This window comes from Rhinatrema bivittatum, chromosome 3 (assembly GCF_901001135.1).
Source record: "Rhinatrema bivittatum chromosome 3, aRhiBiv1.1, whole genome shotgun sequence".
Classification (NCBI taxonomy): domain Eukaryota; kingdom Metazoa; phylum Chordata; class Amphibia; order Gymnophiona; family Rhinatrematidae; genus Rhinatrema; species Rhinatrema bivittatum.
Window position 1 is genome coordinate 183,829,976 of NC_042617.1, and position 12,815 is coordinate 183,842,790.

Here is a 12,815-nt window from a genome sequence, read left to right on the forward strand (position 1 = left end):
GGCCAGGTAAGCCTTTTAAATAAGCAGCTAAGCCATTTAGATGGATAACATTCCCATTATCCTTCTCAATGGCTTTTGAATATGTACCCTTGTATCTACCCCACTCCCATCTATGGTCTTGTCAGCCAGCGTGGTTGGTCCTTCTCCAGGATTATTATATTTTTTTTTTTTTTTTAGGAAACACTGAACTGAAGTATTTGATTAATATTTCTGCTTTTTCTTCAATCTCTTTCTATACATTGGGCCCGGATTTTAAAAGCCCTGCGCGCATAAATCCAAGCCGGATTTACATGCGCAGGGCACTCGCACACCAGCACACCTACTTTTTGCATAGGCCAGCCAGCGCGCGCAGAGCCCCGGAACGCGCGTAAGTCCCAGGGCTTCGTAAAAGGGGCGGGGAGGGGGTATGTCCGGGGTCAGGGGGCGCTTCGGGGGTCAGGAGGACCATGGCACTGGCCCGGGGGGCGTGGTCAAGGCCTCCGAACCAGCCCCTGGGTTGGGGTGATGGCGCGCCAGCAGCCCGTTGGCCGCGCACAGATTTACACCTGTTTTCGGCAGGCGTAAATCTGGCAACAAAGGTAGGGGGGGTTTTAGATAGGGCTGGGTGGGTGGGTTAGGTAGGGGAAGGGAGGGAAAGGTGCGGGGGGGGTGAGAAAGAAGTTCCCATCCGAGCGCCGCTCCGATTTCGGAGCGGACCTCGGAGGGAACAGGCAGCGTGTACCCGGAGCTCGGCGCGTGCAAGTTGCACAAATGTGCACCCCTTTGCGCGCCGACCCCTGATTTATAAGATATGCGCAGCTATGCGCATATCTTATAAAATCCAGCGTACTTTTGTTCACGCCTGGTGCGCGAACAAAAGTACGCGCTCGCGCAAATTGATAAAATCTACCCCATTGCTCTTTGTTACCTTCAATTTCTGAAAAATGCTTTGTCACCCTTGCTTTACCTCTTTGGCAATTCTTTTCTTCCCCTTGACCTTTTGCTTTCCTGATTTCTTTCTTCATCTTCACCATGTATTCTTCTCTGTGGTCCTCTCTTTGGGATCCTTTATACTTCCTTGAAGCTGTTCTTTTTGCTTTATTTTTTCAGCCACCCTCCTTTGACAATTAGATGGTTTCATTTTCCTCTTACTTTTGTTTACTTTTCAAAATATAGAATTTGTTGCCTTTGTAATAGCTCTTTTTAATTTGGGCCCCATTGTTAAGAACATAAGAAAATGCCATACTGGGTCCAGACCAAGGGTCCATCAAGCCAGCAGCCTGTTTCAACAGTGGCCAATCCAGGCCATAAGAACCTGGCAATACCCAAAAACTAAGTCTATTCCATGTTCCATTGCTAATGTCAGTGGCTATTCTCTAAGTGGGAGGGTTTCATCTTTTTGAGAATAGTTTTCAATTTCGAGCGAGGTGGTTGGTTCGAAAGATTCTAGGTTTACTTTCTGGCCTAAGGGGGAAGTGTAGGGTTGAAGGTGGTTCTGTATTTGAGGATGCCAGAGGGGCTATTAGATTGAGGATTTTATTTTCGAAAAATTGTGCAAGTTCTGAGCACTTAGATTGGGCTTGGTCGTCGGGATGACTGAAGAAGGGGGTTTCGTGAGCTCTGTGACATAGGAGAACAATGCTTTGGCGTCAAAGAAGAAATTGTGGATTTGTGGGCATAAAAGTCTCTTTTTGTATGAAGGATGATGTTTCTGTAGCTGTGCATGAAGGTTTGTACTCAGTTAGTGTAGAAGTGGAGGGTCTCTTTGGCCATAAGTGTTCTTTGTGTCTTAGTTCTTGTTGAGTTTTTTCAATTCCTGTGTAAACCAAGGTTTTTTTGTTCTTAAATGGAAGGGTCTAGCTCTTTTGTTTTTAAGGGCATATTTTTTCTGCTACCATTGTTTGTGATATTGTGCCAAGAGGCGAGGGCTGCATCTGCATCAGAGAGATCAAGGTTAGCAAGTTCTGTCGATAGATGGGAGCTGAGGTCGTCCATGGAGCAGGAGTTCCTGTAATGGATTGTAGTTTTGGGGAAGGGGGGAGCTGGGTTTTCCTTGATGCAGAGGTCAGTTGTGATCATCTGGTGGTCTGACCATGGTAATAGGGGAGCAATGAGGCAGGGAGGTTTGGGTGGAGGCCTGAATTTATGAATATGAGATCCAAGGTATGACCAGCTTTGTGCGTGGGACTGTTAACGATTTGTGTGACGCCCATAGCCTTAAAGGAGATAGAGCAGAGCTGCGCAGTTGGTGGAGTGGGGGATCGCGTCGACGTCAAGGTTAAAGCTCCCATGATGATGGCTGGGATGTCGTTTTTGATGTATTTGGCAATGAGCTCAATGAGGGGAGAAGGGTCCAAGTCTAGAAGACCAGGGGGAGCATAAATTAAGCAGATTTGGAGCTGTTTAGAGTTGAATAGAGCGAATTCGAGTCTGGAAGTATGTTTTGTGTTCTGTAAGGTTAATCTTGGCTCTTTTTTAGCTGCTAAGATAAGTCCCCCACCTCTTTTTTTAAGTCTAGGAATTGAGAAAATATCCTACAGTTTAAGGGGTAATTGATTGATTAATGCTATATCTGTGGTTTCAGCCAGGTTTCTGTGATAGCACAGATGTCTTGTGAGTCAGGAGATAGTCATTGACTATATGTGGGGTTTTTTGTGAGGGATTGGGGCGTTGAAGAGAGTTAATGAAAAGATGGGAAAGCCCAAGGAATTGAGTGAATGGAGGGTCATTATGGGATCAGTCGCTTATGCTGGAGAATGGTGGGGTTGGTGAGTTTTAAGCAGTTATTGTAGAGGTTTTTGATAGTAGGGATAGGGTAAGAAAGCATGTTTGTAAGAGCAGTGAAACTATTGAGGCTAAAAAGCGAGTTGAAGATGGATGGAAATGTAGTAACTAACATTTGATTTATGTTGTAAACCGACGTGATATGTATCAACATGAATGCCGGTATACAAAAATCAACTAAATAAAATAAATAAAATAAACCATACCATCTGATGATCACTAGTACTCAGGTTGGGCACCTATCTGGACAATTAGAGACATTATCTCCATTAATGAGCACTAGATCAAGTATCACACTACTCCCCCCTTTTCTGTCTTCTCTGACCTTCCTTAACAAGTTATAGCCCAGGATGGTCGTATCCCAATCATGAGAATCAGATTTACCTTGTCTCTATAACAATAACAATGTCCAAGGCCGCCTCCACACTGGGGCTGTGAGGACTATGCTCTTGCTGCTGCCAAGGGGAAAGACACAGATAAAAAGTAAGAAAGGTGGACAGAGAAGAGGAACTGGAGAGACCAAGAGAGAAAAGAGAAGAGAATGGGGGATTCAGTTATTTATGTCTGCTCTTTGCCCACAATTTTCTGTTTGCAGCCCTGACAAGTCACTGTTCCCCATGTTTAACATCTACTCCATTCCATTTTCTCTTACTGGCTATCTCTTCCAACCCACCTTACCCGCAAGCCCAAAATTTCTCTCTGCAAAATTCCGAAGATCCAGCAATTCCACAGAAACATGATCCTGAATTGAGGAACTTCTACGAAACCTGAGTTAGCCACTAACCACTAGGGTCTGTAATTCTGTCCCCACTGTATGTCATTCTATGCCATAGTTGTTTGAACTGGAGGAAAGGGAATGTGCTATATGGGCCATGGCCCCATCAAAATTTGGGCTGTCAAGCAAAAAGGATCAGAGACTGCTCCCTGCTCCTACAACCAGGACCTCCAGTCTCCTGCATTTCCATGGTGGCGGGAAGGACCGCAAAATACTGCCCCTACCCATGGAATTGGCCAGTTTGGGCTAAACTGCCACAGGAGACTGGGGACCCTCTCAAAACAAAAACATTGGTGGCAGTGCATTTCCCTCTCTCATGCACACCTGCATGGCCTGCCCTGGAAGCAGGTGCATATGAGAGAGATGTACAGTGCAATCTTACTCCCTCCCCACTGTGCTATTCCTTCCACTAACCGTTACAGGCAGTGAAACAAGAAAGGAGGTTGATAGCTTTAAAGCTTCCCAGGTACATTCTCCTCACTTGCCTGGCCAATGGGGGAAGGGGGGAGTGAATTAACAGACCAATTACTGGGGGGAAGGGGAGAGGGGAAGAGGCAGAACCAGCCGGGGATGGGAAGGAGGAAATGAACCAATCAGATGTTGGTGGGAAGGGGGGAGGAAGTAAAACTGATCAGGAATGGGGGGAACCTAGGTGAGAGACGGGTTCACAGAGAGGGTAGGGAGGGAATAAAGCAGGGAGAGTGAGGATTTGTGAGGTGGGAGGGAGTGAACTGATCAAGGATGTGGGAAACCAATGTAGGTGAGGGGTTCATGGGGGAGACAGTGAAGCAGTGTGAGTGAGGTAGGGATGGAGGAAGGGTAGGGGCAGAGAAAAAGAGGGGATTGGGGAAGTAGAAGAGATCAAGGATGAGAGAGAATTAAGGGCTGAGCAGCAAGGTGGGGCAGGGGGAAGAAGAGGATTAGGGGAGAGGTGAGGCCTGGGAGCAGGGAGAAGAAACTGCTGGGCTGGAGAGTGTGGAGAAGACTTTTCTCCTGGCCCCAGTCCCTCCCCTCTACCATCAGCCTCCTCCACTTGCCCCCTGCCCCTCCTTTCCATTTCAAACACACAAACTCTCTTCTCCCTTCAGCTTCTTCTATCTCCTGACCCTACCCCCTCCTGCTCTCAACCCCTGCCTGTCCTCCCCCTCTCTCCCACCCCTTCTCTCCCCTTACCCACATCTCCTCTCCTTTCGGCCTACCTTCTCCTCCTCCTTCTTACCCCTGCTCTTACATAAGAACATGCCATACTAGGTCAGACCAAGGATCCATCAAGCCCAGCATCCTGTTTCCAACAGTGTCCAATCCAGGCTACAAGTACCCGGCAGGTACCCAAACACTAAGTATATCCCACGCTACGGATGCCAGTAAAAGCAGTGGCTATTCTCTAAGACAACTTGATTAATAGCAGTTAATGGACTTCTCCTCCAAGAATTTATCCAAACCTTTTTTAAACCCAGCTACACTAACTGCACTAATCACATCCTCTGGCAACAAATTCCAGAGTTAATTGTGCTTTGAGTGAAAAAGAACTTTCTCCGATTAGTTTTAAATGTGCCACATGCTAACTTCATGCAGTGCCCCCCTAGACCTATTTTCCGAAAGCATAAATAACCAATTCCACACTTACCTGTTCTAGACCTCTCATGATTTTAAACACCTCATGCTTCTGCTCTCTAACCTACCTGCTCCCATCCCTCCCCCTTATCTTGCTCTCTTTCCCACTTGCTCTCACCCCAACTCACCTCCAAAAAAAAAAAAAGACAGAGACTCAGCAGCCCCAACAAAATACCCATATTATATTGGGGCTGCCAAGATCTTATTGTTTTTTCCTCTGTGGGTGGCTATTTTGCTAGATCTGCAGAGACCTCATCATTTTTCTTGTAGGGGATTAGGTCTCTCTTCTCTATCTTCAGCCATCTCCCCTTTTTTTCCTGCCCCCCATTCTTTCTTACCTGCCATTAACCCTCTTCCCCCCCCCCCCTGTCTCCAGACCCTCTCCTCTCACTCCTTCAGTATCCCACCTCTCTCCCCATTCCTCTCTCATCCCACTCTTTATCCTTTAGCCCCTCCTCTCTCTCCCTATTTCCACCCCCTTGTTCTTGTCCCCTGCCCTGTCTTATTCCCCTCAGGCTCTAACCCCTTGCCCCACCTCCTCATTGTTATAATAATCTTTAGTGGGATAACCATGTTAGTCTGGTGTAGTAAAAATGACAAGAGGCAGGTGGCATCTTATAAACCAACCAGTTTATTGAGGCATGAGCTTTCGAAGACAGAGTCCACTTCAGCAGATGCATGAAGTGTAGGTGGGTAAAATATATGGAGATGGAGGGAGAGGATACAAAACAAAGAGAAAGTACTGAATGCCCCCCCCCCCCCCCCCCCCCCAAAAAAAAAAAAACAAAACAAAACAAAAATGTATTCTGCTGTCCCTGCTTTGTGTGGTTATATAATTAGCTAAAATCTTATTGAGTTTCGTATACAAAGATAGGCTCAGTTCTTCAATTCAAAACATACATTGAGAAAAACAAATGGGAAAACAATTTACTGGAAGATGAATGAGAATAAGTAACTCTCACAAAGTCTTTGAACTGTGCTAAAGTTGTAATGGAAACGCAATGCTTTCCTCAGAGTGTGTAAAAAGCAATATAATATAAAAAGCAATGCTTGCCTCAGAGAGAGAGAGCGAAAAGTATCTGAAGCTGCAAGTTTTTCTGAGAGCTGCTGACAGACCATTGATGGTCCCTACCCAATGAACCAAATTTCCCAAAACACATCTCTCAATCATTGCAAAGGTTGCAAACTTCTATGTTAAGACAAAAATGTATACTAAATGCTGATTCAGTTTCTCTCTAAAACCACTGGGTGGCAGCATATCTTTTATTCAGGCAACTAAACATCCATGACAGTTTAATAAAACTTAACACATAAAGTCTTGACATGTAGAACGCTGAAAGTGGCAAAAACCAGAGAGGAAGAAAATGGACAGACTGGATGGGTCCATTGGTCCTTATCTGCCATTATCTACTATGTAAAAGCTAAATGACAGGAAACCTAAATTCTGTTGTGAAATTTCTCATACAGAGAATATTTTTGAAGTTCTAGTTTATATGAAAAAAATGCATCATTATGGAAAATGAGTCTTTTCTAATTGGCAACAGCATAAGTAATTTTAATGAGCACCTCACAGATTTAGTTAACTCTATAAGCTAAACTTGAACGTTAATTATAACTAAAATTGCATATATCACTAATGATTCATAAGTAAAGATAAAAGTAATGATTTCTCTAGTAAATCTGAATGATTTGCACTTATTTAATAATAAATATAAATATGTATGCTTTGTTCAAAGTAATAGGAATATTTATGACCTTTTTTGCACAGTGTAACACTTTTTCAAAGGATCAAACCCATGATAAAATAAATATTGCATAAGGATGTACATTCATTTGAAATTTCAGCTCCAGTGGCCGTTCACCCAAAACAAAGGAGATGGTTCCTGACAATATAAACTGTATCATAACAACATATTATATGTTGGTAAATAAACACCAATTGGCCTGTGTAAAGTATGGACAGGGCAAAACCAAAAGTTGTCATCTATCATGGGGAAGGAGGTTTGGAAAGAAGATTGAAGACAGCCTGAGCAGAGGAAGAAGCACATTAATGTACCAAGTGGCAGCAGCAGCGGCATTGGCAATTAAAAAACAGAAATGGTAGGAGCAGAGCAACACAGCAAGAAGAGTAGCTGAAAAACCCCTCAAGGTGTACATCAAGAGTTGAGGCAGGAGTAAGAATGGCATCAGAAGCCCAAGGCACCAGGAGGATCAAAGCACTACCAAGATTGGCAAGAAGTGCTTGAGGAGTGGTGCTGCCATTGTTCAAAGCAATGGGGGGGCCAGGGCAAGATCCTGAGTTGGTAAGTACTGTCAGGAAAGGGGATTTGGAAAGAACCTCGAAGACAGCTGAAGCAGAGGAGCAAAACAACCTATGGTACCAAAACTGGTTTGGAGGGGTGGCAGCAGCAGCGATGACGGCAATTAGAAACAGTAGGAGCAGAGCAATGCAGCAAGGTTTTATCTCAAGGGCTGAGGTAGGAGGAAGAATGCCATCAAAAGCTCAAGGCACCAGAAGGAGCAATACAGTACCAAAAAGGGCATGAAGGGCCCGAAGAGTGGTACAGCAAGCATGCAAGCAACAGATGGCCTAGGCAAGACCATAAATTGGCAAGTATCATAGGGAAAGATAATTTGAAAAGAACATCAAAGATAGCCAGAGCAGAGGAGGACGCACCCTTAAGAGACCAAGAATAGATACCTCTTTTGGTCCTCTCTGGAGGATTTTGTGCATGGTATGGGGAGACCCCTAACAGGGGCTGTCTTCGGTGCAATAAGGCTGATACACCCAACAACTCACCCAGGGCCCCAAGCACAGTCACAGGACCGGTCCCCTTCTCCCAGCAGCCAAAGCAGGGAGAGGATCAGTGCCCAGCACGAGTATTTCTCCAGCTTTTGGGATTTATCTCTCTTCAGAGCATGGGATAGGGGTGTGCATTCGTTTGCAATGTATTGGCAATCCGCAATGTATATGCCATATTCATTGTATTCGTGGGGGTCACGAAACGTACGGCAAACCCCCATGAATATAATGTATCACTAACGAATAAACCCCCACCCTCCTGACCCCCCCCAAGACTTGCCAAAAGTCCCTGGTGGTCCAGCGGGGGTTCTGGAGCGATCTCCTGCACTCGGGCTGTTGGCTGCCGATATTCAAAATGGCGCCGATAGTCTTTGCCCTTACTATGTCACAGGGGCTACCGGTGCCATTGGTCAGCCCCTGTCACATGGTAGGAGCAATGGATGGCCGGCGCCATCTTGTGCCGTCAGCTCCGCCCGAAGATTCTTGTACTCTAGTATGGGCCTCCGATATTCCTCTGACATTATTTCTTTCCGTGTCCTTGGTGGGTTTTTGTTACCCCTTGCTGCTACTCGCTGCCTGGCCAGTCTCGCCGATGTTGCTGGTAGAAGTGTTGGCTGCTCATAATGCTATACGGTATATACTCCCCCTTGGCCTCTCTGGTTCCGTCTCAAGTTTGAGCCATGAGCGTTGCGTCCCCCTGTCACTTTTGGATGTCCGTTGTCGCTGCCCATGTTCTGTCATGAAGTGTATGTGTGGTTGCCATATCCGTGGTGCGATGGCCGAGGGTATCCCCTGATGTGGGTAGGCCTTTGATACTTGCTCTTGGTGACCTGCGGCTGTGGGCCTCCAGGAGTGCTCTGGCGTGATGTGTCATAAGCCGTCGCCATCTCAGAGGTGTGCTGCTGCGGCCTGATGTCCTGGCCTCGTCAGTCCTGGTCTCTGTAGCTGACCTGACTGTTATCATTACCTAACTTGTTTTGCAGTTCCCTCATCTCGGTCTCGTGTCATTGTCCCTTCTCAACTTGGTCCTCATCTTCTGTGGCTTTTTTTTTTTGGGTACTCTCCCTTTGTATTCTTTCTGCCACGTGCATTCTCTTGCCTTGTTGTCCGCCTGGTTTTCTGTGTTTCCGGGTGCCCTTTGTTCCTGTGTTTTTCCTCATTACTGTGGAACTCACCAATCGCCCCTTGGGTCCTGTCCTGCTCACCTCTGGCATGACTCTTGCGTGACGAAGGAAAAGATCACCTGTTGTTCAATGGAGACCCTCGAGCCCCACTGCCATGGGCCCGACAGCCTAGTGTTCCCACTAGGAGCTGGGAGCACTGTCCCTGCCAACCCCTCCCCTGCTCTTTGCTCCGTTTAACATAATGTGGCCAGCCTCCTGTCCTGAAGGTGATGAGGAGGGGGCCAAGACCTGCTGCCCCTCGTGCCCCCTTTTTTTTTGCTGGCCGTGTATCACCAGAGGCTATCTGCCTCCGATTCAAGGCTCATGCGCATGTCCTCGGCGCGTCTGTCCGCCTGCGGATACCAGGGGCAAAATTGAACATTTTTGCCTGAATGGAAATGCCGGGGGGTGCACTTGGGGCCTCCTACATGTGAAGCCTGTGCTCTACCACTGAGCTATGCCTCCTCCTATAAATGTGCCCTGCCCCTGCAGGCTACACCAGGCCCTTCGCTACCACAAGTGCCTTCCGGCCCACCCTGGGACCTGCTGACTTTTCCAGACTGGGGGGGTGTCCACCCCCTTTCCTTCCCAACCCCACCCATTGGCTGTTTGGCTTTGTGTGTGCTGCCGTGCACCGGCTCTCCCCCCCAGGGTGTTGGGCTGCATATCCCTGTACCATCCCCTTGAGTCATCCACTCCTGTCCAGAGGTGCCCTTTGCACTGCCCATCTCAACTTCCTTTACCTGAGGCACCTTCACCTTGCTGGGTCCAACCCCTCCCGAAAAAGTCTGCCTAGTACCCACTTTCAACTTCTCTCTCTGTTTCCCAAAGCTGAATTCAAACTCACAGCCCTTGATACTCTAAACACCTCTCCGGCCAGGCCAAGCCACAGGCACAGGCACTTCTGATAACCCGTCAGGGTCCCCTTTAAATCCTCAGCCTACAGCGACCCAACTGCCTCTCTGCCTACCTCCTCCAGGTCTCATTTGGTAAAAGCTTGACTAGTACTCACTTTCAACCTCCCTCTGCCATACTGGCTCAGAACAAGGGTCCATCCAGCCCCGCAACCTGCCTCCAACTGTGGCCCATCCAGGTCACCAAGTCTATTCCATGCTACCGTTGCCAAAGACATACCCAAGCTCGCAAGGAGCAGCCTGGGGGTTGAACACTAGTCTCCCTGCTTTAAAGCCAGCTGCTCTAGCCACTAGACTATGTAGGGAGCATTGTAATAGCAGTGTCTATTTCCAAGTCAACCTGACCGACAGCAGGGAATGGATCCGCACTCCAAGAACCCATCCAATCCCCCCTCAAGACCACTACGCCCACTGCACCAACCGCGTCGTCCGGCAAATTCCAGAGTCCAACTGTGTGTTGAGTGAAAAGAACCTTCTGATTAGTTTTCAATCCGCCTCATGCTAACTCTCTCCGAAAATGTAAACTGCGATGCATCTGCTGCCACGATCACCACACCCATTCCCCATGTGGGAATCCGCTCACCTCCTCTACAATCCCCCGCCCCCACCCTGTCTGCTTGCGAGTACCATGCCCAGCCTGCCTCTACTCCCCCTTCCTGGGTCCACCCCCCCCCAAGCGGGGAACCCCTGGACTGTCCCTCAGCGCTGACCCTACATCCGCTATGGAGAAAAAATCTTTCCCCCCATTTTTTTTTTGTATACAGGCCCAGCGGCCTGCGCTCGAATGGGGCTGGCCCCTGCGGCTTTGGGTCACATGCCAAGGGGCCCATCCGACCGCCTGCCTCGACCTCTCCCATCTGAGACTGATCCCTCCAAACCTGACCCTCCTTAACATATGCTTCGAGCTTCCTTTTAAGGAACCAGATCATTTAAAAATTTGACTAGTACCAACTTTTACCCCCTCCCAGTTTTCCTAAGCTGGATTCACACTCCTGATCCCTCTAGCTCATAGGACCGATCCCTTACTGCCCCAGCCACCAGCACACATAAGGAGTCAGGCTCCCTCTTGATTCTGACTTAGGGCCCCTGGGGCATGGGGGAACAATCGCCAGTTTCCTTCCAGCCTGCCTTCATCTCTGTAGTCTGGAACAAACCCCTCCCCCCCCCCGGCCCTCAGCATTCCCTGCACATGGGTGGACTCCCTACAACATCCTCCCCTTTGTGTGGATCGGGACGACCCCCACCACTGCATATGCAGCTGTCCCTACCCCTCCCGATCGCGCTGTTTTCCCTTACCGCCATCGTGCTTTGTCGGCACATGCTGGTCGAAAAGGAGGGTTCCTGGCTTCCAACGCGGCCCTTTAAAGGGCCGATGACATCATCGGCCCGTGTCTTCGACGCTCCCTTCATGCACCCGACGCCGAGGGGCGTGGCCCTAGCGCTATGTCATCGCGCTCACGCGGGGGAGAGGCGAGCCCATTCGCCCGCCGTCGTCTGCGTCGTCGCGCGCCTCTCCTCCCCCCTTTTCTTTTGTGCCGACATCCTTTGGTGGGGTGGGGGTGGAGCTTCAGTTATGGATGGGCTCTGGGCCAGTCGGCTCAGGCCCACCTATTAAATCATTCAAGGTCTCAAATGAGATCTTGTACATGTGTAGTTTGTACCAATTAGAAAGTTGATTGCCTTTTGTACCTCTTATTCTTATTTCTGTATCCAAGGATTTAGATTCTTATTTCTGTATCCAAGGATACTGAGTTCACAATATATGAACATAATTCCTAGTTTGTAAACATAAGAACATAAGAAATTGCCATGCTGGGTCAGACCAAGGGTCCATCAAGCCCAGCATCCTGTTTCCAACAGAGGCCAAACCAGGCCACAAGAACCTGGCAATTACCCAAACACTAAGAAGATCCCATGCTACTGATGCAATTAATAGCTGTGGCTATTCCTTAAGTCAACATGATTAATAGCCATTAATGGACTTCTCCTCCAAGAAATTATTCAAACCTTTTTTGAACCCAGCTACACTAACTGCACTAACCACATCCTCTGGCAACAAATTCCAGAGCTTTATTGTGCGTTGAGTGAAAAATAATTTTCTCTGATTAGTCTTAAATGTGCTACTTGCTAACTTCATGGAATGCCCCCTAGTTCTTCTATTATTCGAAGGTGTAAATAACCGATTCACATCTACTCATTCAAGACCTCTCATGATCTTAAAGACCTCTATCATATCCCCCCTCAGCTGTCTCTTCTCCATGCTGAACAGCCCTAACTTCTTCAGCCTTTCCTCATAGGGGAGCTGTTCCATCCCCTTTATCATTTTGGTTGCCCTTCTCTGTACCTTCTCCATCGCAACTACATCTTTTTTGAGATGCGGCGACCAGAATTGTACACAGTATTCAAGGTGCGGTCTCACCATGGAGCAATATAGAGGCATTATGACATTTTCCGTTTTATTAACCATTCCCTTCCTAATAATTCCTAACATTCTGTTTGCTTTTTTGACTGCTGCAGCACACTGAGCCGACAATTTAAAAGTATTATCCACTATGATGCCTAGAGCTTTTTCCTGGGTGGTAGCTCCTAATATGGAACCTAATATTGTGTAACTACAGCAAGGGTTATTTTTCCCTATATGCAACACCTTGCACTTGTGCACATTAAATTTCATCTGCCATTTGAATACCCAATCTTCCAGTCTTGCAAAGTCCTCCTGTAATGTATCACAATCCGCTTGTGATTTAACTACTCTGAATAATTTTATATCATCTGCAAATTTG